The sequence below is a fragment of the Heliangelus exortis genome, chromosome 7 (genome assembly GCF_036169615.1).
Source record: "Heliangelus exortis chromosome 7, bHelExo1.hap1, whole genome shotgun sequence".
NCBI classification, from domain to species: Eukaryota; Metazoa; Chordata; class Aves; order Apodiformes; family Trochilidae; genus Heliangelus; species Heliangelus exortis.
The window spans coordinates 21,193,947-21,201,445 of record NC_092428.1 but is presented as its reverse complement, the minus strand read 5'-3'; the positions used below and the strand labels follow the sequence as shown (position 1 = coordinate 21,201,445).

The following is a 7,499-nucleotide window of genomic DNA, read 5'->3' as shown; positions in this document are numbered from 1 at the left end:
CAGCGTTTTTGTGTTCACTGAACTTTTGAATGTCTGGGCTCGAATGCCCCTCCCTGTATCAGCTTAAAAACATTACAGGTGAGCACCAGGGCTGCACTGCCAGCTGGGACTTACCAGCTCCTGAACTGACATTCTGGATGTGGTTTGAGTCTCTGATAGAAACTGGGCTTGGTATGACAGCTTCTTGTGAATACAGAGATTTTTGTGATTGCACGAGGCTGCAGAGAACAGACAAGTCATGTTCAGTGTAGAATCTCTCACAGACATGGAGTGACCTGATTTCTCTGATAATGCTTTCAGAGGCTGACCAGATGGCATTGTGAAAATAAGGTGCTTATCCTACAGCAAATCTCTGGCCTTAGCCTCTCCCTTGTGGATCATCAGCATGAAAATGTGGAATTAAATCCCCCACACCTGAAAATATTCACAGGCAGTGCATCAAGACGTTGCCATTGTAGTCCAGACTTTTGACAAACAGAACTTCTCCAGAGCTAAAATTCTGAATTCAACTATACCCAGGCCTTTGTCCAGAGGGAGGAAAAGCCAACACCAAGAGCCCCCATTACACCTTTTGGGATAATAACTTTGCATAAAGAATGTATAATTTGTTTTTTTTAACCACTCACTTTGAAAAAAAAAAAAATCCCCAAAGCTGCCTCTGTACCAATACTCCCTGTCAGCAGGGATCACCTCTCCTGTGCTCCTGAAAATTTACAGGAATAGTGTCAAGTCAGAGAGACTGATTTGGTGCTAGCTGGTACTATTAAACTTGAAACAAAGTGAGGCACAGACTTCAGAAACATCTTTATTGGAACTTGAAGGGTGTGCAGTTTTCAGGCTTGGCAGACAAATGCACACAAAAACACAAGATACAAAAAAATGCATCTGTCAGCTTGGACAAGGTAAATTTACTGGGGTTTTTAAGTATACAGATTGTGCACTTTGAAAAGTCAAAAAGTAAGTGTGTTTCTTCTCTTTGGTAACGCCAAACAGATATATGTAGAAGAGAAAGTTTAAAAAAAAAAAAAAAAAAAAAAAAAGAAAAAAAAAGGAGAAAGATGCTTGTAAGTGAAGCCATGATGAGATGGTAGCCCTGGAAAACAGCCTAGTACGTAAGAGGCAAACTCTACTGAGGAATCACTTACAAGGGCTGACATATGACATCCTGACACCTCTAGATGAAGAAGAAAGTATGGTTGATAAGGTTTGATGAGCAGTCACAATCCCTGTTGAAATCATTTCTGGATTGTTGAAATAATTTGAGGACTCCTGCTTTAGTTTGCTCAGCCAGCAGTAGGACCTCACAAAAATAGGATCTTTAACTTGAGTAGACCACAGCCTTAGGTTGACGCCAGTCTGGGAAACTTAGTAAAAATACTGAAGTGCATTAAATAATATCCTGAGATCCCTCCAGAGACCCAGAATATTTCTGTAATTGTGCTAATGATCTCTGGGGCTTGTTTTTCCTATCAGAGAGAACATTTGGCCTGAACAAGGACCAGACAGTGTAGAGCACACTGGTTGGAGGGTGTGGGGCAAAGAGAAAAATCATGCAGCAAGTTTTAGATTTAAAAGAAATGAGCTTAAGCTCATATTAAAGAACAGATTCTTCATACCTCTAAGCAATGGTTTACACAGAGCTGTAAACACAGAGCCATATTTTACAGAGTAAAATCCTGCTGCAAACACATTTAATACCAAAAAATGCTTTTTACATTTACTTGTCATTTGTATTCTATGGATTCCTTCTGTGAGCTGCAAAAGACAAACCAGAAATAAAATACATTTGCCTGCTGATCAGCAGCAGAACAATCAAACACAGGCTCCTTCTCCAACCTCCTGACTCAAGAGATCCTGTGAGGAGGACTGGCAGCTTCTTTATCCTTGATATAAAAATATTACGGATGGTCAGCTGCCTTCAGGAGGAAAAGATTTCACCTGCTTAGCCCTAGGACCTTTTCAGGATGGTGTTTATTTAACATCTGATGACAATCTTACAGAAGCTAAAAAACAGGCCTTTTCCAAGCCATATTTAAATCCTCAGAGAAGATACTGCAAAGCTTACCACTGTATTTGAATACAGCCACCTTTCCTCTTTCTCTCCTTTTATTAGAGGAGCTGGATCTTCCCTTTGGTTCAGAGGAATGCACTGACAGGACGTGCAGTGGCAGCCAGAAAGTTTTGTCTGACTCTTTAGATGCTAATGTTACAAAGATGAAGAAGCCCAAGTGAATAAATAAACAGCAGTGACAGAAACCTTTCCCCTCCACCCCCCAAAATAAAAGTAATATACAGTAATTTCCTATCTGTGAAAGAAGAACCCTCAACCAAACAAAGCACTGTGAGATGCAGGCAAATGTTTTTGATCCTGCTACCAGTTTGCTCATTTCAACTGTGGCAGGGGTCCAGGAACCATTGGAAGACATGCCTTGAGCTTGCAGTATTTCTTTTTTTTCATCTGAATAATTAAGTTCACACCTGTAGAACAAAGACGAAAGAAAGAAAAAGGAGAGTTGTTTAATTGGAAGCATGAAGAGTGGCACAAAACTTTAATACCAGAAGCTGAGCTTGTTTGTATGGTATACTTAAACTATCAGTGATCTGAAAAATAAAACTGTATGTGTTGGCAATTACTTTTTTTCTCTTTGTTTCTCCAGATTGCTGGAGATTACCAACTATCCCTGACCCACAGTCATAGCTCTGCAATGGGTTCTCTGATCCTGATATCCATGAGTCTCTGCCTATAAAAGAAAGCCCATGGGAAACTGCAAATGAAGGAAAGGCACCAGCTGAACTGCAGAGAAACACAAGCACTTCCACCTAGGTTGACAAATTCAAAAAGGAATCAAGCATTTAAGGGACCCAACCAGCTGGAACTGATTTTCTAGGTACTTCAAATTAGTAATTTTATGATGGAAAAAATAAAAGAGGGTAAATAAACATGAAATAGACTATTTTAGATAAAATCTGTACCTTTCAAGTTTAATGATCTTCATTAGATAGCCATTTTAATGAATAAAAAAACTTTAAGATTCAAAACATAGTTATTTTAAAGAGCACACCTAATCCTTCTATCACAGATTTCTTCATGGCTTAGCTCTTTTTTACTGGGGTCTCACTGAAACCAGGGGTGCTATGGACATACAGAAAGAAGTGTTTTCAGACTAGTGATGGTGCTGAATTACCATTAGTAAGGTGAAAGCAGACAAGATTTCTAAAATTCTCATGTTTATATGGTGAAAGTACTAATATGATGGCAGAAATTGTTAGAGCTGCTTAAAAAAAACACTCTTTTTTGTGGGAACTATTCCTGTTGCTACCACAGCTATAGATGAAAACAGAAAAAATTCTTCTATTGTGGATGTGAACAAGAAGTTAACTCCCAGCTGACTTACTCCCTCCTTACATTATCTTGTTCCAGAGCCAAAAAAAAAATTTCCAAGGGCAGGGAATTCTGAGCTTGCACCTGGGAGGTATTTGCATCCGAGTTGCAGTTAGGCACCAGCCAGTCAGAAAACAAGCAAATAAAAAACCAAACCAGTGAAAATTTGTTTTCTGAAAGGACAATTGCACCATTTGAAACTCTCACCCACAGTGCGGCTACTTTAAAGAGCAACAAAATGCTTTGCCCTCATGTTGAAGGCTATGAGTTTCCCTTATTATCCCTTAGAATAAAAGGTCTCAAAAGACTACGGGGTGACCTTCCCCTGCCCCTCACTCTGGGGAAGGAATGCACTTGGGTAGAAAAGGCATCCAAGCACTTCAAAGCAAGTACACTTTTACTTGTGCAGTCTGTAGACACCCATAGTTAGGATAAATTCCAACTCAGGTAAATCCTGTAGGTAGGTCTGCAAGTTCAAAATTTGAATTTTTTGAAATTTACAGAATCACACTTAGGTTGATTTCTCAAAACATGGAGAAGGATGCAATCACAGATCAGTGGGGATGGAATACAGCAAGGCAAAGCCACCATAAAACTCCACTTCTGCAGTCTCTGTTCTATGCTGTGATACTGTTCTTCCTACCCTCAAAACATGAGCAATACCTTCTTCAAAGCCAGAACTTACATGAACAGTTTATGCTTTGGTGAGACCAAGTATCTCTCTTGACTGCTCTACACTGTGAGAACTATTACAAGATGTCTTATTACTTTCCAATCCAAAGTTCTCAGTGGTACAATGAAGCTAATACTCACCTGCATGGATGCAGATGGAAAACCAGCTGATTTTTATTTAAGATTTATTTAAAATGATCACTTAAGTAATGTACTGAAACTGTAGATCTTGTTACCTTTATGAACTTTTTGGTTGAGTTTGGGCAGTTTCGAGCAGCAGGCACTAAACTTCTGACCTAAGGGTGAAAAATAAGAGATGGACAATTAATGCAAATAGCTGTGTCCAGACACCAAATTAGTTAGTCCACAGGCATTTTGATTATTGTATTTACCACTGAAAGCCCTGAGTGGAGAGATCTGTAAATCAAAGGATTATGACTGCTTTTTACATCTGTGCATAGCTTTGTTCCTAGCCTAGAATGGGAATTAATTTATTCTTTTCCATCATTACTTCTAGATACACCAGACACATCGTGAAGTTTTTTATGCTTTGAAATGTCATATATAGGCAATATAAGCAGCAAATTCCAGCTGTCTTTAGCTAAGAAAGAGACTCTGCACTCTTTTTATAGTTAAAAAACTTCTGTTAAATAGTTACAACAAACATAGTTAAAACAATTAATGAAAATATAAAAGATTACCGAGAGGAAAAAAAAAACAAAAAAACATTACTTGTGTCCATATGCACAGGAGTGTAGAATAAATTGCTCTGGGTGGGCAAAGCCACTTAATTATTCCCTCCCTACCAGAGCTAACTAAATCAGCAGTGAATTATACTTGACACATTATGTGCTGGACAAACCATAGGGAGAAGAAAGACTGACTCAAGCAGAAGTGGAGCATAAAGGACAGAGGTAGGTGAATTCTCAAACAAAAATTCACATAAGCCCAAAAAATTCACATAATCAACAAAATTTCCCATAAGCTCAAAGTTTCTGGAAGTCCTGGTGGCACAGCTCAACAGCCAAGGTAATGGTGGCTGCTCTAGCATCTGAGAGGTCTGAGGTGCCTTGCCAGCATCATTTCATTCCAATGTTAACAAGTTTTACATGAAAAGTACATCCAGGCACTTCTGCTTCCCCACCAGTGCATTTATGGCTAAGGGACAGACTCTTGCACGCTTCCTCCCCACCTCCTGATGCAGCAAAGCACCAACCCCCAGGATGCACATTAGCAAACAGGGAACATTACTATAGGGTCCCATGTGTACTCATTTGGGGTTTATTTGCTGCTGCTGTTTCCTTTCCTTCCTGAAGACACATCTAGATGTTATCCAGCTCCTTTTGCCTTAAGTTTCCCTCAAGGTAGCTGGGAGGTCTGAATAAATATAAGAAAATGCCAAGGGAGCAGAAGGACCACAGGTACATAAATGGTGTAGCTCTGGTTTTCATTCCCCCTCACCACTCTTCTGGCAAACAGCTCCAACACTCAGAACAAACTCCAGTAAATGAGAAAAATGGGCAGCTGACTCCAGCAGTTTGAAAGAGAGCTCCTACATGTTTCTCTACACTCATATTTAAACACAAAATGATTCTTTGGAGGTTTCTAGAAAACATGAAGCACAGCAAACCTGATTCCCCTGACCTTTGGGCATTTAGCTTATTTGGTTTTCCTTCTCTCATGGTTATTCTCTACATCTTGTGTAAAATAAACACCATGGAACAAGTCTTTGAGATTTACAGTATCAAATATAAAATCTGGACTGGTAACTCTAAAATTTACTACTTTCAATTTTTAAATCCCACTAAACTGTCTCCCTGCAAGCCCTCAATTACATCTCCACAGATGTGGCTACAGACTGGTGGAAAAACCTCCAGTTTTAAGATGTAAATTGTTCTGTGATTTTGTTCTCTTTGGAATATTGCAAAGTAGTAAGGGGATGGCAAAAGGTAATAACAGAATTAAAGTGCAGAATACCAGTCAAAAAAAAAAAAAAAGAGAAAAAGAAGAAAAAAGAAAAAAAGTCAAGACTGATAGAACATCAGAAGAGTTTTTTTCACCCATTACAATTTTCTATCAAGAACTCCTTTACTCCAGTTCTGGTAACCTGTTTAATATTCCCTCATTTCATAAGAGAGTAAAGGTTTTCTTCTGAATAATGAGAAACAATTTAACAAATACACTGTTTTTATATTATCTATTGGAAAAATAGAACTTTTTTCAGAGGAGGACGGTTCAGAACACTTATTAAAGTGTGTATTAATTATGCTGTACTACATGGAACAGGCAGTAACAGAGGAAAAACCAGCTGTACAAACCTAAGCATTGATATGGAATCACATTCTGCAGTCTAAGTCCTTTCCTAAATTCATTCTCCTCTTTCTCTTTCCAGCTGTCAAGCTCTGGGTTTGCTTTTTTATATTTATTTAATTTCTTTAATTAAATCAGTATAGAGAATAAGCAAAGAAGAGGAAAAGAAAAGCAGGCAATTGTGTTTGAAGAATATACTTTACCTTCTTCAGTAAAGGCACTGAGGCACAAAAGGCAGATAATGAAAAAGCCACAGAGCCCCAGCAGCTTCATCCTTCCAACTGGTCACAAGATGTCTTCGAGGAGGTTGAAGCAGCATTCTGACCCAGCACCACCTTACCTTTTTATACAGAATGCTGTATGCAGAATGGGTGGAGATTTGGCCCTTGTATTGCACAAGGGATGTAAAGAAACAGGCCCTCCTATTAGGAGCAGCAGTTTACACAAGATCAGGCAGCAGTTATCTGCATTGGGAAGTGTCCTACCAGCTCAAAAGGAGAGCCCAGCTTTGGGTATTGAGCCCCAGAGGGATTGGGTTTGTCCTGTGGTTCACAGTGTGCTCCCTAGGTGCTCCTCTGAATGCTTGGAAAGCCAGGGAGCAGAGCTGAAATGAAGCTGTGTGGGCAATGTACTGGATGTGGAAAGGCAAACTCCAACTCCAGTGTTCACATCAGAGCAGTTGTTGTGTTGTTAACATAATTAACAAGACAGCTTGGTAACAACAAACAGCAGATTTCTGAGTTTATTAACAACTTCTCGGTGTCTATCTGGATAATGAAGTCTGTTACAAAGACTCCACCTAGCAAAGAAGACTAAGAAGTCCATCAAATTCAACAGTGTGCATTTCAGAAAGAAAAGAAAAAAAAAAACAAAAAGTCCCTCAAGCATGGATCAACTGCAGACCTGAATCTCCTAAAGAAGGCAGAAGTTTTTATGTTTGGCAGCATCTAGTTCTTACAGCTTATTCCAGTAAGAATTGGATCTGAAATACCAGAATAAACTATGAGCTGTGCAGCCTTAAGAGTGGGAGCAGTACCTGGAAGCCACTCAGACTTTGTACTGCAGCAGGACAGAAGGCTTCACTCTGGTGAACCTGCATTGTCCTCCCCACCATCCTTGCCCCCAGATTTCCAAG

At 39.4% G+C, this 7,499-nt stretch overlaps 1 long non-coding RNA gene across 1 annotated transcript; it reads right to left on the bottom strand.

Moving 5' to 3' along the window:
- Nucleotides 1-787: 787 nt before the first annotated feature.
- On the bottom strand, nucleotides 788-6,765 carry LOC139798513 (uncharacterized). Its single transcript, XR_011726839.1, has 3 exons — nucleotides 6,568-6,765; nucleotides 4,291-4,350; nucleotides 788-2,478 (listed from the first exon to the last, which is right to left on the bottom strand). It is a non-coding gene; the product is annotated as an uncharacterized lncRNA (long non-coding RNA).
- Between the last annotated feature and the right edge of the window lie 734 nt (nucleotides 6,766-7,499).